A 21,499-nucleotide genomic window follows, 5' to 3' on the forward strand; every position below is an offset into this window, starting at 1 on the left:
TGAGGTGCTCACTTTGCACCTACCAGGTGTGTATGCCCCTTATGGAAAACTGCAAACCTGGCCACAGTGTATCCTTCTAGATGATGAAATATGACCTACAACTCCACAGAGTTGACATATCAGTTAACTGAGCACTGCTGGCCTGTCCCAATACAAGAAATGTACAGAGGGTTACAACCCACTTTATCCACCCATTGCATGCTCTAAAGCACACTGTACAGTGTGCTTGGTGAATCACGAGCAGAGTTTAACCAAATACAGCAACATTTTCTGACAGAGATGTCCTCAAAATAAAAGACTTCAGTAAATACAAGTTAAAATCATTAAAGCACTGTATACACATACAATCATAAATTGTCTTGTATGATTTAGCAGGAGCATTAACTACTGAGATGACATGCATGTTGTCCTTGTTACTCAGACCCTAGTTTTAGTGGGCACAAGAAGTCAGAAGGAAAATCAGAACAAAAATGGTTGTCTTCCAAGAAGACCTTCTACTGCAATTAAGTCCTGATGTATTCACGTTAATACACAGGTAAGTAACATAGAGGTCTTTTTCAACCTTATACAAAGAGCTTTCTTGCATTGTGAATTAGTTCCTTTGTTTTCAAGACAAAGAGCATAAAAGTAGTTTAAAAATAATAAAAGTAAAACCTTATAAAATAGCACTTGAATGTTCTTTAATATTTAATATATAATCGGTAAAGGAAACTGATGAATTCATAGAGTTTAGTGCAGGAACTGCATAGCTTTTTGCTTTTGGTTAATTATCTTACTCATTCTGTTACCACTATCTGATATGGCAAATAGCAACTGCAATAGAACATCTACTAGATATTTTTGTAGACATCTGTAAGTTCCATAGGAATCAAGGCAAAGAATGTGTGTCTTTTCCAACACCTGTATTATTACCTGTTAAATCAGGATCTCAGCATCCCCTCTTATTACAGCATTACTAAAAGAAGCATTACAGAAAATTATAGAACCATGTTTTTCCAGGCATATAATACTTAGAACAGACCATAAATAATATTTAGTGATTTTAAAAATTAGTGGACACAGATGGGATCAGTTCTCCTTGTGAATGGCATTATATTCCAACACAGCTTTAGTTGCAGTTGTAAAGGCTTTCGGTGATAATGTTAAGACCTAGCTAGCTGGAAAAGACAGAAAAACTCCTGTAATCAGCTTACTGTGATTAAATATCTGTATAAGAAGTAAACAAATTCTTCCTGCTTTAAGCGGGATATACTGAAATTCACACAGTATTTGGAATTCTTCATTGTTGCTAACTGCTGATAAAAAATACTACCTGACCAATAGTGAAATATGGTGCTGAATGACGACATCTGGAGGTTCTATTAAATATTTCTATGACTAAAACTTCTCCTTCTAGCAATAAATGGGAAACTGATGCAAACCTAAACCTTTAAAGGTTTAGAGTGCTTCCCAGTCTGGAGATTTTGAAGAGAAAAAAAAATCTGTTTTCAACCTGATTTCTTAATTCTTAAAGGAATTATCATTGGAATTTGGTCTACACAAACTTATACATAGCTCTTAACTATGTGTTTTAAAGGCCCCTGAGAACATGGTTAATCTTAGTCAAAGCTATCAAGGATTAGTAGCTATTAAAGGCTACTGAGTATTGTAGTGAGTTATTAGCCTTTTTGTTATTCAGTAATGAGGTTTTGGGTTTTTTGTTACAGCTGCCGGCTTCTTTCAGTGAGTTCTTCTGGAAGTTTATTACTTATAGGCAGAAACTCTACAAAGTGCCATACAGCCTAAAGGCTTGAGTGGGCTGGCATCATCTGTTCCCAGTGACAGACAGGGAGGATTCAAACACCATATGCTTTAATCTGCAAAACGCCTACTTCCAAGTCCAAGTGCCCCATAAAATTATCTTCCTGACGAATCCAAAGTCATTTGCAAATCTGCTTCTTTTAAACAAGCTCAGAAATAAGATTAACAGAGTAATGAAGTTAACTTTTCACCAAACCAACTATAGCTTCTGACTTTCAGCAGGTTCTGAATTTCTGTGATTCCTTTGCAATTGCATTTTAACAGGACTCTGTTTGAAACCCTTTATCACCTTCACTGCAGTAAACAAAAGTTCTTTCTTGCAATAGCAGCATTGTTCTTTTCCTGTCTTCTGGAGATTACTTAAAGTCAAACCATTTACAAAAACAGAACATATATTACCCACCTCCATTCTGCTTTCACTGTCTCTTTAATTAGTTCTTGCCAACTGGTTTGAAGATTTTAAACATATCCTAACAAATTCACAGATACCTTGGGAAAGTAATGCTTTCTTGTCACATCACCAGGTTTTGTTACTAGCATCACTCTTGCACTCGTTACCAGTTGCACGAACACTGAATGCCCCAGAACTGCTGAGATCCTCTGCGGTGCCTGGAGGTGATGCTATAGGAGAAGCACAACTCACTTGTACAGCGTACCCATGTGATCTTTTATCACTTCTCTAGTAATGAAGAATCAGTAGTAAATCAATTAACACTGTTAAAGCAAGCAAGTGGTAGACAAGAAGTAAATACTGACAGCATGGCAAACTGAGAATCTTGTCCTGGTAAGCAGGAAGGATAGCTTACTGACAGTGTAAGAGAGGGTTCTGCGTGTATAGCCAAGGATGCAGTCACCCTCTGTGCACAGCTTACAAGAAGGTTAATTATGAGAATGCAGAAGTGAAACACACTGTGTATGTGTTATATCTCTTCAGCTGAGGAACAAACAGTGCAAATGTAGGCTTCTGAAATGTGAAATTAAAATACCCGTATATTTTTTTGAGATTGTGACAGAGAAGATAGAACACTGATTATGTAGTTTGCTTTAGTTTTCTTTAGCAGAATTATATGAGAAGCTGATAGTATCAAAAAAAAAAAAAAAAAAAAAAAAAAAAAAAAGCCAGGAAAACTTTTCATTCAAGATATATTATCCAGAACATTTTGTAGCTTTCCAAAATGGTCTAAGCAGGCCAATACAAACACAGAGAAAAATTGCTACTTCTTTTCTCTGAATGAAACAGGAGGCTTCCAGTGTGAAGGAAATTGTGTGGTGCCATCAAGTGACTGTGAAATACAATGGGTTCCATATATCACAATAAAAGAGGAGGGCAAAATTTGAAACAAACAAATTTCATGGCATTATGTGATTCAGCTCCCAGAAGTTTTCAGTGTTATTTTGAAATCCCAGTTCCTCTCTGCCAAATCCTGGCTGGGTTCGTCATTCATTTCCATTGCAGCAGACTCAGATGCCTCTAATGTATTACACAACTGCTTCCCTTGAACTAAATGATAGAACTCTGTTAGCAGAACCGTGTGCAGAACTACTTCAGTCTGAACTTGAATGAAAATCTATTTTCAGTTTTTACACTGAGTGCATTCATTTCTCCAGTAAGGTAAGAATACTTATCAGAAACACATAGTCCTTAAAAGAATTATTGATTTTTAGAAATTAAACCCAGTTTCACATAGCTCTAGTCTTCAATGAGTCATAAAAACCCATCAGCACTTACTTCCGATGTTTTTTGTTCCTGGAAGGCAGTGATAGGCCCCTGTGAACTGACAGGTGCAAATGTATTCACTATGAAAAATTCTGAAGGAATTTTTGAAATGTGACTCTAAGCAGAAAGAGATTGATTTTTGATTTTAAGTAACCCACAACTAGCTCAGTGCACAGAGCAATTTGTATTGAAATGGGGTCATAACATTAGGGACAGCTGATTCAAACCTGCAGATTTTCATGCAGAATGCTTATCTTAACCCCTGGAGTCTTCAAAGCCATGCTTTAAAAATGTATTCCACGAGAACAGGGATATTTCTTTTCTTGTGACATTTCCACCTCATAGTAGCGCAAAATAAATCCCAGAGCACAATCTCAAGGTCAGCACTTCTTCAGTTTGATTGTTTCAAAATATGTAAAGATGGCAAAGGTAGAAATACAATTCAAAAAATGAAAGAAAATTTATCTTAAGGAAATAAGATCTTACGTTTCTCAAGAACAAACGTGTTTTTGCTGTTTCTATCACCATGACTAAATGTATTTCTTTAGTATATGTTAAATTACAGATGACTTGATGGAAAAAAACATTACTTTTCTCACACAACAATACATAATCAGACCTTGCTTGAATTCAGATGTATTAAAATATGGAAAAGGCGTTTTCATATCTAACATGCAAATAAGAAAAATATTATAATTTGTATTGCCAAAATAATGAAGTTATTACTCAGACATAGGCTTCTGGTTCCCAGTATCTCGCCTGTATCAAGAAATCACTAGGTATTATGGTACCACTAAAATGCACAGTTACCTGGTAAAGAGTGAGGAACAATTCCACAAACTCTCATCATAGAATTTCTTTATAATTATTCAACTCCCACAATCAACAGGCAGTGCTTCCCAAACTGTACATGCAGGGTCCACAGTTTTATCTAAAGGATTTGGGTTTTTTTTAATCTGAATTGATCTAATGGTCTCCTGTCCAATCCTATTAAACACTTCCCACTTCCCAGTTAGAGACTGTACATAAGATCTTAAAAAGAAGAAAACTTCCTCTTCTCTCATTATATTTTTGTTCTCACCAAGACACAAGATCCAGATATCATAGGATTCTCTTCTCAGCTTATAAACCTTTTCAGGAATTTCATACAAGTGGATGTTTTCTATGGTTGTCCCTGATGGGATATTCTAACAGCTAGAATTGGCATAGGATAACTAAGGTTTGGAGTGACCAGGAGATTTCCAGCCTGCTCTAAGCAATATCAGCCATGGACTTTCTCAAAGTTTCAACCAGTTGGGTCTTAAAAATCTTTGAGGGCAAAGAGTATACTACCTCTCTGACCAACCCCATCTGTTACATAGCCATCCTCACAGTGAATAATATTTTCATTTTTTTTTCATTATTAATGTGTTTATTTACTTATTCTTAATCTGATTTTCTCCTATCAGTTAATGCCTCCGATCACTCATTCTCTTGCCACATACTGCTGTGAAAAGCCTGTCTCTATTTCTAGAGACAGATTTCTATTGAATCAAGGAAACTACCTTCTTCTCACCTGGAAAAAGTAAAGCCTTGAGTGTTTCCTCTCAAACATTAAATCATGAATCTTAGTCCAGAGTACTGAGCAACTCTGGAGAAATCCTGACAACTACTAGGCCCTGTAAGGTAAGGCAAAACTTATTCCTATATCAAGTAGCAGGGTGCTTCAGTATGCCTCACTTCACATTGCAGTTGCAGGAGACCAGCTGCTGAATTGAACTATGAATACGTGAGTCACCTTCATGCTCAGTGCAACAAGGGTGTTACTGGAATTCTGTCATTTGCAAACTTTTCATGGTAACAGCGCTATTGAAGATTTTAGTTTAGGATTCAGACATCCAGCTGAAGTTAACACCGTTACTTCTTGGTTAGATGAGCTGAAAGCACAGTTGGACTTTAATGGTAGCTCATTTGAGAAGTAATAAGCTGTTTGCCTCATTTCTATGTTTCTCACCCTCGGTTTTATGCTCCAGACCCATGCCTCAAAATCATATCATTTAAATAAATAAATAAATAATAATAATAAAGTAAAAGCAAGCAATTAAAGTTCAATCCTTGAATAATCTGTATTTTAAAAAATAGCTCTAAGACCACCTATAAAAATGAAACTCGAGGGACAGCAGGTTCAGGTTATATACACTCTTTTCAAAAGCTTTCTTTCAGCTCATATGAGTGATTTGCACACCAGTGTAAAGTCATTGCTCTCTCAGCAATAACATTCCTGTAAACTGGTATTAATGTCAAATTTATACTTGTAAAAGAATGCAAACTTAAAGAATAAATGACAGGCATTGATTTAATTTCTTATCATGCATATATTTGCATAAGACTTACAGATTAATAAATGAGACATAGCTCATGTGTAAATCAATAGCTGCCCTCCTTGTACAGTGTAAACTTCATTATTCATGGTCTTACACTATGTTGAATGAAACATTAAAGATACAAGTAAAACTGCTGTGGATTGCCTTAAAGGACACAGGGAAGGTCATCATCCTAGAAAGAAAAAAAAAAAAAAAAGAACAGGGAGGCAGAGCATTTCATGAATTCCACTGTGTTCTTCTCTCCATTCATTTACATTATTTTCCCTGTTCCCAATTCTGCCAAACTGAGATGAGAGCACCTCAAAAGGTCACATTGCAAGGTGTTACAAGTATAGGTTTGTAAAAGTATGAGAAAAGAATACTTACTTTACAGGCACGAGTTCCTTCTAATTTATAGCATCACTAAGCTATTTCCTTAATTTGAAGACTCACATGAAGTGATCACTTACATTTCAAGGAAAGAAAGCTTCATGAAAAACAAAGGGTAGATGTTTCCCAACTCCCCATTGAATGTTATCACTACAGACTGGTATCACTTGTATCACACAATGCATTTGTGATTGATGTTGCAGATAAAGACAACATAAGTTTAGTCCCATTCTGTTTACTCAATCTTTACTCAAACAAGCTGCTTTATGGAATATGTAAATAGCAGCAGTCTGGTCCTCCTGGACTGGGCCGGAAGGTATCACTTCAGTCCCCATGGCCAATAGATTTGATTCCAGTGGACCAGTAGGTATAAATCTCTTAGATATTCTGATCTCCTAGATATTAGATCCAGTAGCCTTTCCCATATGAAGAAATAAATGTTCTCTCACCATCACAACAATTGTCTGCATGACCCCACATTATTGCTGGAAATATCATGGCCTTCCAGTCTCTCCCTCCCATACTAGTATGATGGGAACATATGGTGCTTGCTCATCCTTTCTTCCTTCATAATTATTATTGCTGTGTTACCTTCATAAGAGAAATGAACAGAGCTGAGGTAAAGAATATCATCATACCATGTTACATACATTGACACCAAACTACAAACACTTTATTGAAGCTTCTGGGTCCAGAATCCAAAATTCTTTGTATAATGAGTTTAAATTTTTCTAGTTTTCAAGTCTACAGTAGAAGCCAGCCTACTGCATCTGGAATAGTTCCTTTAGTACTCTCTCAGTCGAGGCTGTACTCCTTCCAAGTAGAAAAATGTTACCACATCCAACTTGGAATTCATTTTTCTTCTCCACAACAGAGTAAAACCAAAGTTGGTACATCCTTGGAGTTGAATTCTGGTAAAGAAAAGGCAACCAGAAGAGATCATAAATTCTTTTGGGAACTCACTTTTTGTCCAAAAACAGGAGGTGGGAAACAGGAGAATGGTGGTGAAAAGTGAGCTGTAGAAAGAACGCAGTGGAAGCTATGAGCCCATATTACTCGAGCCAAGAACAGAAAGCTAATGCTATGAATTTATGAAGGTAAAATGAAACCAGAAAACTTTCACCATGCCCTGCCTGATCCTATAAACCCTGGCAAGATGTACCAATCTAATCTTTTATAGTTGATAGCACTACTGGTTCTTCATAATATAAAAGAAAATAAATCTTCACAGAAAAAAAAAAAAAGCTCACATAAAACTATGGTTTAACTTTTGTTTTACTTCTCAGAGACCTTTTGCTCACCCCAATTGATCTTAGCCTGATCAAATGGAAAACAAATCACTACAGAAATAACAGAGCTTTCTGTGTTTTTATCTTATTTCTGGGCTCTCGACTTATTTGGATAAGAGGAGCGGTCAGTCAGAACTGAAAAGTATTGTTTTCTGATTTTCTTCCCTCCTTCTCTATATCCCTCCAAAAGATAGAGAGTAGAAATTGTCACGAAGCGCTGAAAGATAGGAAGGGCAAAACTTCTAAGTCCTCCAGCAAAATGGAAAAGTAAAAAGAAGGTTAAAGAAAACTACTGGTAATAGCAGCAGAGAAATTCAAACATGGAGCTTTCTAAAAGGGTTTAAACATACACTCATGTCTAAAGTTAATATATTGTCTTCAGAAGAGATGGGCACAAACTGGAAGAAAAGATGCCCCATATAAATATCAGAAGCACTTATTTACTGTGCAGGTGATGGAGCACTGGCACAGATTGCCCAGAGAGGCTGTGGAATCTTTTTTGTGGAGATCTTCAGACAAGAGCAACCTACCTGGGTGTCCCTTCTTGAGCGGGTCTTAGACCAGTTGGTCTCCAGAGTTCGCTGCCAACCTTTACTGTTCTACAATTCTGTGAAATGCTGTGTTCAGGAGTCTATCACTATTTATCCAGGAGACAGAACAACAAAAAATGAAAATTTCGAGATGGTAGCCATGCTTATGTCATCCATAAACATCTACAGCTACATAAATGTCGGGAAACGGGATGGCAAGACTTTGCTCATTTATTCTTATCACATTCCTCACACAGCATGAATAAAAACTATAAAAGCAAGCAGAAAATCTTTCTTCTGGGAGAATTACTAGACTGTGCATTAAGAGAAACCTCACACAGGATCTGAAAAACATAACACTAGAAAATAAGGAAATAAGAGAACAATAATATAGCACCACGGGTGTCAAAGCAGGAGCAAAATTAGGATCTAGGCACCTGAAAAAATAAAAAAAAAAAATTAACTCACTAGAGCCTACACATGCATACACAACTATCCTTGCAGAATACCATTGCTACTCAAATAAACCAGAGTTGCAACAGAAAGGTGAATAGTGAAGTACACAGTCTGACAGATCTTGTTCCAGTTGAGATGTCATAAGGTTCTCTGAGAAAATAATACATATATCTTTTTATTCTATATTTCTAATGGTTATTTTTCTATTGTTTTTCAGCAACAACAAAAGCAAAAACACTGGAAAACTGTACTGAACAGCAAACTAAAACATGCCTGAGGCAACAGACAGCTTTTTAAACTTCCATCTCACTAGTGTCTGTCTATATGAATAATATCACCATGTCACTGCCTTTCCTGCATTGTTACAGTATATTCTTTCCCCACTTTTATTATGCTATTCTATTTCAACTTGATGAATTACCCATATTACTATTTTTTGAGAAACGTTCCCTCTAGGGATGGACACACTTAGTTTAGAAAGTTTCCAGCAGAATAAAAGGAAAAGGGAAAAAGAAAAAGAAACTTCCACATCTCCACTGTTTTAAAACTTCCCTTGGGAGTAGGACATAATTATCCTCATTCTGCCATTGACAGCCAATTCTTAGCAGAAACAGCATATTTAGGGCAATGAAAATCAATAGTACTAAGAAGTGATGCATGGACAAACTAGACATAAGGAAAAAAGAGTTTGTCAGCAAAGACCAAGAATGGGAAGCAGGAAACACAAGATTAGGTCTTTGCTAAACAGTTTCATTGGCATTAAGGTTTATTTCTCTTTTCTTTGCTGTTCCGCAAGTGATGTGCTTAATCATTCAACCAAAGAGAAAAGGCTCAGTAACAACCTCTTCGAAACTAGTGAGAAATAACTTGCCCCACAGCAGCCATTAGCAGATAAGGCATGTTTGCTCTAGGTTATGTAGTAAAGCAGATTTTGTGTCTGACAGAAACAAATTTGAGTTCAAAAATCTGTGATTCCATGAATAAAGCTTTCAGTTCAGCTTTATCACTGATATGAGGGAGGGAAAAACACTCTCTAAGTTACTTTATGTTTCTAGGTAGAGTTGCTAATAGATTTTGTTATGTTTCTCCATTACAGCAGACTCCACAGGCCACATAAGCATAGTTTAGCTTGTTTGCCATTTTCACAGCAGCCCATACTTCCACATGAATATGGAAATCCATTTCCATGGCATCAACCTTCAATATAAATTAAAGACTAAACATGTAGGCTTCTGTTCTGTTGGGTTACTGCAGACATGCTTTTATGCTCAGAAACCTGTTTTGTCACCACTGTAGTTTTGGACAAGACACCTTGAAGGTATTTTTGATACAAAACAGAAATCATGCCGGGAAAATAAGTTCCACTATTTGAGCCGATTTTCAAATAAATCTGTAAGTAATTATACATACATTCTGCTACTGTGGAAATTTTTCTAAGACTAATCAGTCCTCAAGGATCCATAAGTCAACTTTAATATATAGGATGTTGGCAGTACAAAGCATCCTTCTTACCATCACTAATTGCTTCTAAATAAACATTAATACTTGACATTTATAAATGCCTATTTGTTTAGAATTAGAAATAACTTCCCATATGTATGCATGTTCTGCTAGCACATAAAGTATTCCACAAACAGTCTTCAAAATTTCACGTAAAACACACACACGCAAAAAAAAGACAAAACAGTAATGCTAATATTTTTCATTTTAAAAAACAGCTTATTTCTGTATATGCCTAAAGGATATGATCAACCTAAAAGGCATGTAGATAAGAAGACTATAAAATTTAAACTGATATGCAAGAGCATGTGAGGTCCTGCAAACTGCTACAACAGCTCTTTCTGAAGACCAACATGATTCAGTTGGACTTGATGATCTTTGAGGTCTTTTCCAACCCAAGTATTTCTATGATTCTATGATGATAAGTTCCAGAGTGGTAGCCTAGCTATAATTATGCCTCATCATTTACTACTTTCTTCCTGACCTTTCCTTGTGCTTTTAATTTCCCTTGTTCCTCTGGGGAAATTGTATAGTTATCTATTCATCTCAAAATGGATCCATTGAGTTCTCCATGGACTTGGGTATGGCTGCGGCAATAACTACACAAATACGATTTCTCAAATGACTTTTGTATAAAAAGCAGTGCTCATGAAGGTTTTCCATTCCCTCATTGAGAGAAGATGTTTGCAAGTGTCTTAGCTACACATACTGCTTCTTACAAAACCACGGGTGTAGGTCACTTCTAGGACAAAATGAGGGACCCCAGGAAAGTCTAAAGTAGGGAAATAATAGTCGTCACATCATCTAGCTTCTTCTCAAAGAGGCACATCTTGAATGTTCATTGTTGAGCATGCTATATTTTATAATAGAACAGCAGAATCTCACCAGCATTTTGATCCTTGTCTTGCAAGGCCACAAAAATCTCTCATGATCAGATAGAACCAGAGCTAAAACCTGCTTTAGTAAGACAACTCTTCAGTCCCTCATATTTATCAACATTCATGACTTTGAAAATACATTTGAATTTAAGAATAATACTTTCCTGTTTAACTCAGGAAGTATTTTCATGCAGCCCCTTTCATTCCACACATTCAAAACACATACATATATATCCAGTTTCACACAACACTGGAAGAATAAACTGTAAACACTTTGTATCCTGGAGAAACCTTAATGTATTTGCTGCCTACAAACCTCTTCCTCACTTTTCTTAAAAATCACATTGTAAACTCCATTTCCTGGTATGTAACTGTATCAGCTATATACAGAAATGAACTGGAAACTGGAAGAGGGTAAATTTCAACTAGACACTAGGAAGAAGTATCTCACTAGGTGGTGAGATACTGAAACAAGTTGCGCAGAGATGTTCTGGATGCCCCCTACCAGAAGCAGTCAAGGCTGGATGGAGCTTTGAGCAACGTGGTCTAAAGGGAGGTGTCCTTGCCTATATCAGGTATGCTGGAACTAGATGATCCTAAAGGTCCCTTCCAACCATAACCGTTCTATGATTCTGTGACATCAGAAGTCCTTCTGCTGACATCAAGCAGGGAATTCAACAAACTTGGCAGTAGTCTATAAAATATATACGTGCGCATAGACTTTGATAATGGCCATTAGCATCCAGCTTAAAATTGTTTATAGGATGGTCACTGGAGCAAATACCACTGTTCTTTGCACTATATGACTTGATCCACATCTGAAAGTGGTTTCATTTAAACAAGGGGTTTTTTTGTTTGGTTTTATTTTGGGCCATCACCTCAAACAATAGCTTCAAGCAGATTTTTTCCAATGTATGTTAAAAAACAGCCTATCATGTATATAAGACGAAGCAGTACAACAAACACAGTAAAGATATTGCACAGGTTCATCTTCTTTCTTGAACATACAATAATCATTAGTGTCTTTGAATGGAAGGGAGGAGATTACACAATTTGGAAGAGGTTCACACATCACCATCAGAACTCTTTATCACATCCCTATGATTTTTTTTTTTTAAACAGACGTTTTCTTGGGATGAGAAATTATTATGCAATTTAATGTGCTTACTCATTATTGCCTTAAAAGGATTATCACATTCTTAGCTGAGAGCTTCATTATATGCTATCTTGACTCCCTTACTCTAAGTACCCTTATTTTTCACAGAGCGGAAAAAGAAAGTTTAGAAGGATTTTATGTTGTGTGTTTTTCCCTGCTGTTGTTTTCCTTACCAAGATGTCTGATTAAAGACTGGATGCTGAAATATGTTGAAATATCTCTGGCCAGAGCCCAACTCCAGCTGGGATTGGTCTGTTCTTAGTTGGAAGGCTACTTGCTTGAGTACTGGCAATCCTTGGTTTTTGTTGATGTTTATTTTTTCCACACCATAACTTTCCCCTTTCAACTCTATATTCAGTAGCTACATCCATTCTCTTTTGATCCATAAGGTAATAAACTCCCAGATCTCAGTGCGGCCCATGCTGGCTAAAATGATTGCAGTTTTGTAGTAAAGTAATTTTTCTAGAGAAAAAAAAATGCTGCAGATTTAAAACACACAGAGCATATAAACCAAAGTTAATTGGGCACATAATGGTCCTTGAGCCGTGAGGTTAAATATCGAAAAACAAGGAGATAAACAAATCCCATACACCACACTACAGCGGATGCCATGTTGTAATTGATGTAATGCACTTCTCAGCTCTCCTTCAGAGTGGAAGAAATGTTAGGGAGTGAAGTGAAGCAAATAATACCATACGTTATCTGAAACAATAGTAATCGTATTAATTTGATAAAGTGCTGTACCAGAGCAGCCCCTCTAATCTTGTAGGAATTTATCACAGAACTATTTCACAGTTAGAAACCACTGGATTTAGCTCCTAACAAGAAGAGACATTAAGCCTTATGAAAAAAAAAAAAACAAAAAAAAAAACAAAAACAACTGACCAAGCTCTCTATAGAAATAACACTCTGCAATTATGATACTGCACTGCCAACTTTGATTCTTAAGAGTTTTGTGATAACAGAGGTTCTCTCTGCACAAAACATTTCCAGAAGCATGTATTCTGAATGCAGAGTCACTGCCCGAAGATCAAGGTCTCACAGTTCTGGAGGTTTCTTATCTGCCAACATTTGCTTCTTTGCAAGGTAAGGTCTTTGTACGCTATAAAAACAAGTTCAATGTATTTTATGAGTTTTACTTCTTTTTTCCAACGTATTTTCAGTTTTATTTTCTTCTGCTATAGCTATAATTTTGCTTTTAAAACTGAAAGCTATTATTTAAACACAGAAAACTTTTACTGCTTCTTAGTAATACATATTCAGACTTCAGATCCCTTCAGTTTAAGAGGTACTGTAGGTATAGATATAGACACTTCGAAAATGTAAAATCTATTTTCAGAGATAAAGGCAGTTGGTTTGCAGATACCTCATTTCAGTAACCTTTCATCTAGGACTGAATTTTCTTATTCAGTTTTAAAAACAAAACACTTCTTATGCTTTCAAAGGATCCTCTTGCCAATTAAAACCATATAGTAATTGTCATAACCTCAACTGCAATGACAGCAAACTTTTCTCCAGTGAATTAAGACCAGGAATTTTACAACAATGTGAGACAAAGCAACATCCTGAATCATACCAGCATGAAAATAACAATTTTATGCCATATACAAGTGAAGTTTACAAAACACTTATTTTGAAGATTTAAGCCAAACTGGAAATGCTTTCTACAACTCTACTATAAGCAATTTAACCCTTGACACAGGGTGACATAAGTACTGTATTCTACAAATGCAGATATATGCAGTTTACTACATAACTGTGAGAGAAGAAAGTCCAAACAGCTCTTAGCAAGCAGAAGGGAGCAGGTATTCCACACAAAATGGCAGGAGATTAAATGCTATAAAACCCTCGGGTTTCCTGACTAAAATTTTCTGCACATGTGCACACTACTTTTACTCCTTAGAAATTCTGTCATTGCATTGAACTGAATTGAATTCTGTCTTCTTTGGGGGTGAATTTCTTAATAAAGTAGGTATCCCTGAACCTAAGCCTGAAAGGAAAATGACCTTTTAAGAATCAAGTAAGTTTATCACATGCTGCACTGCAGAATAGCTCTTAAATACAGAGAAATGATGGAAAAACAGTAGTGGTGCCTTTCTTCCCTTTCCCTGTAGCTCCTAGCTTGGGATACTGCCCCAAAGTAAAAAGAGAAAACACTCCTCTCACAGCTGCCAGCTTCAAGAGGTGCTCATCATAACTCCCTTACAGAGAAATTCTATATTTCTCAATAGAATTGTAGAATTATTTGGGTTAGAAGGTACCTTTAAGATCATCTAGTTCCAATCTCCCTGCTATAGGCAGGGACACCTCCCTTTAGACTAGGTTGTTCAAAGCCCCATCCCACTCAGACTTGAACACCTCCAGGGAGGGGAAAACTACAACTTCTCTAGGCGATCTGTTCCAGTGTCTCATCACCCTCACAGTAAAAAAAATTCTTCCTGATATCTAATCTAAATCTAGTTTAAATTGCTTCCAGTTTAAAGCCGTTTCCCCTTGTCCACATGCTACATGTCCTTGTAAAAATTCACTACCCAGCTTTCCTGTAGGCCTCCTTCAGGTACTGGAATACTGCTATAAGGTTTCTCCTGAGCCTTCCCTTCTCCAGGCTGAAGACCCCTACCTCCCTCAGTATGTCCTCACAGAGGAGGTGCTCCAGCCCTCTGACCAATTCTGTGGCCCTCCCCCGAAACTGTTCCAATAGCTCAGTGCCCTTCTGTTGTGGGAGCTCCAGAACTGGATGCAGTACTTCAGGTGGGGCCTCACAAGAGCAGAGAGTCATGCACCTCTTGATGCAAGTCAGGATGTAGTCAGCCTTCTGGGCTGCAAACACACTTTGCTGGCTCATGTTGATTCTTTCGTCAGCTGACACTCCCAAATCCTCCTGAGGGCTGCTCAGAAGCCATTCTTCACCCAACTTGTATCTGTGCTTGGGATTGCCTCAACCCAGGTGCAGGACTTTGCACTTGGCCTCACCGAACTTCATGAAGTTCGCATGGACCCACCTTTTAAGCCTGTCTAGGCCCCTTTAGATAGCACCCCTTCCTTCTAGTGTGTTAACTGCACCACTCAGCTTGGTGTTGTCTCCAAACTTGTTGAGGGTGCACTCAACCCCACTGTCCATAGCACCTTCAAAGATGTTAAATAACACTGGCCCCAACACTGATCCCTGAGAAACGCCCCTTGTCACCAGTCTCCACTTGGACTTTGAGCTGCCTAGCAATAGGGAGCCCAGGAGAGAGAGTTCCAATCTTTGAGTGCACTCAGGGATGTTGATCCTACTTTGAAGTTCCTCCTCCCTGAAACATTCATTCTGTGATGAAATACAGAAATAATGTAGTTGGAAAGGACTGAAGTTGTGTTTCCACAAAGATAAACTGGTCATTTAAAGATCTCATCCAATCATTCCTACACCCAGATGTGATGGGATCTTTTTGAAAGTTAATATCATACCATTCTTTTAAAGGTATAGATTGCAACCATGTAGCAGGAATGATCAAAAATTATAAGAACAGAAGGCTGGAAAGCACTTATACCACTGGGATCTTTTGAAACATTCTTAGACCACCCCCAGCAGATATTTCTTTCCAACTGTTCTAGTTCAACCAGCTCCTTAATGCAGCTTCTCCCAGATTTTCATGGTGAGAAAGGATTTCTTAATATCCTGCTTAAGACATCTTTCCTTCAAATCCAATTGCTTTCCTCTTTTCTTGTTTTCAGGGACCCCAGGGAACAGTTGATCAGAGGCATTATTATAAAAACCCTTAACATACCACAAAATGTCTCTAGCTCCTCCCTCTTCTTCTCTACTTTCAGTAAAAAAACACCACAGTTCCTTCAACCTTTTCCTGCTGCTTAGGTTTCATAAATCACTCATAATCACTAATGTGCTTTCATGGGCTCTCTCCAATTTGTTTACATCCTCCCTGAGGTTCAGTGCACAACACTGGACACAGTGCTCTAGATAACCTCACTACCAAAAAGCAGAACGAAATAAATATCCTCCCTGTCTGACCTAACCTCTTCCTTATAATAATTCCCGAACAATTGTAAGCTTCTGGCAGCAGCTTTATTTCTTAACTTTATTTGTATGCACCTCACATTATTATCCCCTGCCACTATCAGAAGTACTGTTGTCTACTTGCTTTCACCTCTTGGTATTGTGTTTAATACTTTCCGCTGAAGAACAATGCATTGTGTATCCCGTTATTTCATATTGCTGATACCACAGAATTTGTTCAAACCATGAGCTCAAGTGAAAGATTTTGTTGATGCTGTTTTGATGTCCTTCATTGTAACAATTTGGATTAAGGCTTTATAGATTTTTCTAATCTCCTATATATTCTTTGAATGGTCAAGATCACCACCGTATTTTCTTATTCTCAGTATTTTTGTTTGTTTGTTTGTTTAATTCTTGCTCTCTTTTAATGGGAAGAAATCAGAGAACTATTAATAATTTTTCATTCCTCTGTAGAATAAAGATCACCCTTGACAACATAAAAGAATCACAAAATGTACCTTAACAAAGTCAGAAAATAGCAATTCACACCAAAAAATGGAATCATATACAAATTGAGACTCTAACCTATTAAAATGATATATATAATTTAACAGAAATAAGACACTTCTTGGGTTAATTTGTGTAACAGGACTACTTCCTGTAATGTAAAATATATTATCTTGTTCATCAAGAAGGAAGTCCAGGAACATACATTCCCTAGTCCACCAACAAAATAAACCTTTTTGGAAAGTGTTTTTCAAAGAAGACAGAAGACAAGACCCCAGATGCTCTAACTATGGAGCTTACAGAGCCAAGCCAGATCAAGGAAACCAAACCAAAGGAAATCAGACCAAACTCAAACCAAGGAACTGATAGATAACTTATTTTGAAAATTTACCCTTTGATTATTCTTTTGACACTTGCTTTAAAATTAAATAGCACAGAAATACATTAGGAGTTTCTAGCCAGTGGGGAGAGTGGTCGTAAACACTAAAGAAAGGACATCTGGAAAAAAAGTGAGAGTAATTAAAGAGGAAAGGCAATCATATGAACTAAAACAGTGGTATTTATTAAGACATCTTTCAAAATACTGAGGCAATTTTAAGATAAAACTTTCTAGAGAGACTAGCCAACGTGTAAAGCTGTTACTGTGTTACTTAAAGAAACTGCATTAAGGGCAAACACACAAACAGAGAAAAGAAAGGAAGTACAGACAAGGGACTGACACAGCCAAAACTGAGTTGCTTTATGGACTTCAAACACAAGGAGTAGGTATACAGGAGCAGCAATAAGATTGGCTTAAACACTGTAAAAAACAAAAGCTACAACATGACAAGTAAAGGCTCTACATTCCCAAATTTAGCCATGCTTCTGTTCTGAACATTTTACTTACTTGGAAGTTTTCTATACCAGTCTTGATCTCCCTTGCTGTATTTTACATCATTCTTTCCTACATAGCTGAAAACTTTTAGCATATTTCTCTTCTGAGCAAAACTCAGTTTTCCAAAGCCCCACTCAACTCCTCTACAAACCAGTCAACGATGTCTTAAGCAAATATATCATGTGGTATAGAAGAACATAAGTTGCATGGGTAACCATAACCCAGTATCTTGTATCCTACTTTTGTAACTTCTACACTGTTCTCCCAATGAGTAGTCACACACTCTTGCTGCGCTCACTTCTGATACTTGACATTACAGTATCCCCAGAAAACCCAGTGTTTAAGGGAAAACCCCTGTGATTTCAGAAGGAACTGAATCCTTTCCAAAGCTGCCTATTTACACAGATCAGTAATAAATTCTGGATTGCTTGAAAAAACTCCTACACTCAGGTAAATTTTCACCAGCTCTGAGATCTGCTCACAAAATCTGAAGATATCTCATGAGAGCAAAGAATTTAGAGACTTTTTGAATTAAATGAGTAGTGCATAAATTACAGAAAAAGTGAACAGAAAGCAGTTTATGGTTTGAATTTAGGTTGCTGGTTGTGTTTTAAAGTTATTCCAAAAAACTCTGTTTTCAACAACAGATACAATTCTCAGGCTTCCCAGTATAGTTATCTTTGTATCACATATCTAGACCAAATAAGATTCAGTACTGTACTGGTGGTAGATTTTCCTGATGTAAAATTTCCATGCTGATTACATGCTGTGATGCCAAGCAGTCAGATTAATAACAGCATGTCACTGTGGAGCAGATTCCTGACTCCAGAGTCAGAAAAATAATTTACTTGTAGCTATGGATGGGCACATTTCTTCCTACAAGAAAATTTAAACACAGCCAGACACATTCACATAACCTGTTTATCACATGTGGTTCACAGCCAGCCTGGCACATCCATCAGGTTATCCCTCCCCTCACTGCACTAAATGGGAAAAATCAAAACATAATGGATTTAGCAGTCACCAAACACATGCCTTGCAGAAGAGGAGGAGGAGCCTGTACAAGATAAGTCAGTGTGACTGCAGGGGACAGGCCATGCTCCACACATATGGCTGTGCCTGAAGACAGGTGCCACAGTCAGAAGACCAAAGCCCATCAGCAGCCAAGGAGGCACAGTGCATGTCAGGTCAAGGCAAGGCAAACGTTGAAGGTCTGAACAAAATTCAAGAAGTCTGCAGTTGACCACAGTAAGAAGAGGGACTGCACAAAGTGTAAAGATACAGGAATAGCTGTTTCTCAGCATATTGAGAACCATAACTAAAATAAAGTGAGGCTTGAATCAGGAAGAGGAAAAAGGCTCAGGAAGCTGGTTTGGAGATGAGGTCAACAGCAGAAAAAGAGATAATTCACGGGGTCTAAGAGTGTCTTCTCCACATAAGCACACCTACCTTCAATCCGTATGACATCATACAGCATACAGTAACCCATTAGCAGGAGTTCTGGCTGGTAGTATTTCTGAGGTAGGCTGTACCCCATGATAGCCCACCCATTAGGAATCAGGTGACCTTTAAGGACCCTTTCAACCCAAGCCATTCTATTATATGATTCTAACCAGCTGTTGAAACCACCCACACTTGATGGTTTTCATCTTCTGGCAACTCAATCATCACACAGAGAGGAAATACCTGATATTTGATGATGAGTTAGGCTCAAATAGAGAAATGATCAACTACATCACTGTGATGCAAGCAAACCTCAAGCACATCAAAAGGACAAAATGTCATAAGAATATGCATTTCACTATCACAGTATCACAGTCTTGTGCAGGTTGGAAGGGACCTTAGAGATCATCGAGTCCAACCCCCGGGATTTGAGCCCCTGTGTAGCAGAGCGGCACTTCTACCACTTGCACCACAGGGGGGATTCAAACCCAGGCCTCCGGTGTTGCAAAGTGGCATTCCTACCACTGCGCCACCGGGGCACACACTAGTTACGGAGGTTACAATTATTTCTGCCTTTAAAGAAAGATTAATTCCCTCATTTCTTTATCTTTTTAATGTCAAAACTAACATGCTAAAAATGGTATTGAATCCTAACAAAAAAAAAATCAGAAAAAAAAAAAAAATGAATAGAATTTTTAATAGCTTTTGATAATAGTCAGAAAGTAGCTATAGTACTAGAAAAAATATGTGAAAAGAATATATATATATATATATATATATATATGTAAAAGACTTGCAACATCAAATAGAAGGAAATAACTTGTGTACAGCAAGGAAGACCGTGTGGATGACAGAAAAATGTCTTCACAGTTATTCCCAGGTAAACTCCAGCTGGAGCAGACAGACTGAATCGTGAGCAGGGTACAAACAAGAAGTCTGGGAACAGAGAGAGCAAAGCACTTAAAATAAACTTAGTGTTACAGTCAGGGCTTGAGTTCTATACTCAGATCTGGCACTTTTTCTCGTAGCTCCATAGCCTGACTGTTCCTTTTTAAAATAGATGCCTCACAGGAGAGCTGTGCCATCCTGTACACTGTTTATGCTAGTAAACTGAACAATCCCAGCAAATATAACCAAGCACTCAATTATCTCAACAGGGAATTGTTAGCACTGGCATGGATTTGGCCTCTGCTCCCAGATGATTTCTAGGCTTAATCAGGAATTAGCAGAAGCCAAAAACCCTGCTCTCTAAGCATGCTGAGTGTTGGAAGGAAGATTTTAGCAGTGCTTTATGAGCAGGTCATTTCAAGTCACATGGTATCAGTACCATTCAATGCTTGTGAACACATCTAATTAACCAGTATAGACTCAGCCTGAGTGTCTGTAAATTGTGTTGATGCAGAACTCAGGGAAGCTGTGCACGCAATAGCACATCAGTAAGTCCATAATCAGGCAGCCCCCAGTGACTCCAGCATGGGTAACACTGGTGGCAACAGAGGGATGTGCCAAAGCAAACTGGGACAGCATCAAGACAATCCATTGTCCATTTCAAGACAATCATCCAGATTCATTTCAGCTGCCTTCATCAGTGAGTTAAATTAATCCAGCTAGTTTTAAACTCCTCTGGATTAGCAGTATCTGAGCCACCATGGCCATTACATTCATTGGAAGAGAAAATAAATATGAGGATGGGCAACCTGGGGACAGATGTTTTTGACTGTTGAAAGGATGCCTAACTGCACTGCACTTTAAGATGTTTCTGTCCAGTAGACAGAGCAGAGCAGAAATATAACTGATCATAATTTTATGTTTTTCTAATAAAGATTTTATTTGCTATGAACATGCAGATCAAAGAAGAAAGTGTATTTTTGTGCCTTAGCTGCAGAGTAAGGCAATTAAAAGGGAAAGAAAAGTGGATATTATCTGATCACCTAGAATAAAGTAAATGATTTGCAACTTCCCTTTCCAATATGATTGTGTCACAGAACCAGAATCATTTAAATTGGGTAAGACACTTAAGATCATCAAGTCCAACCATCATCTTACACTGCCAAGTCCACCAGTAAACCAAATCCCTACATGTCATATCCATGTCTCTTGAATACCTCCAAGGATGGGGAATCCATTTCTGCCCTTGGCAACCCTTGGCAGAGCATGACCACTCTCTCTGTGAAGAAATTCATCCTGATATCCAATTTAAACCTCCCCTGGTATAACTTGAGGTCATTTCCTCATGTCCTGTCACTTGTCACTTAAAGAAAGAGATGGATACACTCCTCGCTGCTGCATCTTTTCAAGAAGTTGCAGAGCACAATGAGGCCTCCCCTGAGCCTTCTCTTCTTTAACTTAAACAACTCCAGTTCCCTCAGCTGCTCCTCATATATTTGTCTACCAGGAGATTTCATAAACAGCATTTTAATATATTTTTCCTAATTATTCAGTCCATTCCCATGCTTCTAAGCATCAGATCGAAGTAACTGAAAACAACAAAAGTACAAAATTCTACTTTCAGAGTAATGCATGCAGACAATCCAGAAGAATGAATATTGGAAGTTTTGCAAGTTTTCCTGTATTGATTCTATTTCAGACTCTCTTGGCACACCACTGGAAAATAAAATTC

General features: G+C 37.6%; 1 long non-coding RNA gene across 2 annotated transcripts; it reads right to left on the reverse strand.

Moving 5' to 3' along the window:
* Positions 1-1,082: 1,082 nt before the first annotated feature.
* On the reverse strand, positions 1,083-18,996 carry LOC107312087 (uncharacterized). 2 transcript variants are annotated; one of them, XR_014944888.1, is made up of 3 exons: positions 18,886-18,996; positions 8,069-8,175; positions 1,083-7,160 (listed from the first exon to the last, which is right to left on the reverse strand). It is a non-coding gene; the product is annotated as an uncharacterized LOC107312087 (long non-coding RNA). The 2 variants fall into 2 exon arrangements; XR_001554386.2 differs by lacking the exon at positions 18,886-18,996 and adding an exon at positions 11,408-11,498.
* Positions 18,997-21,499: the final 2,503 nt, after the last annotated feature.

Source organism: Coturnix japonica, chromosome 3 (assembly GCF_054131305.1).
Source record: "Coturnix japonica strain WE chromosome 3, WE-NBRP24, whole genome shotgun sequence".
NCBI lineage: Eukaryota > Metazoa > Chordata > Aves > Galliformes > Phasianidae > Coturnix > Coturnix japonica.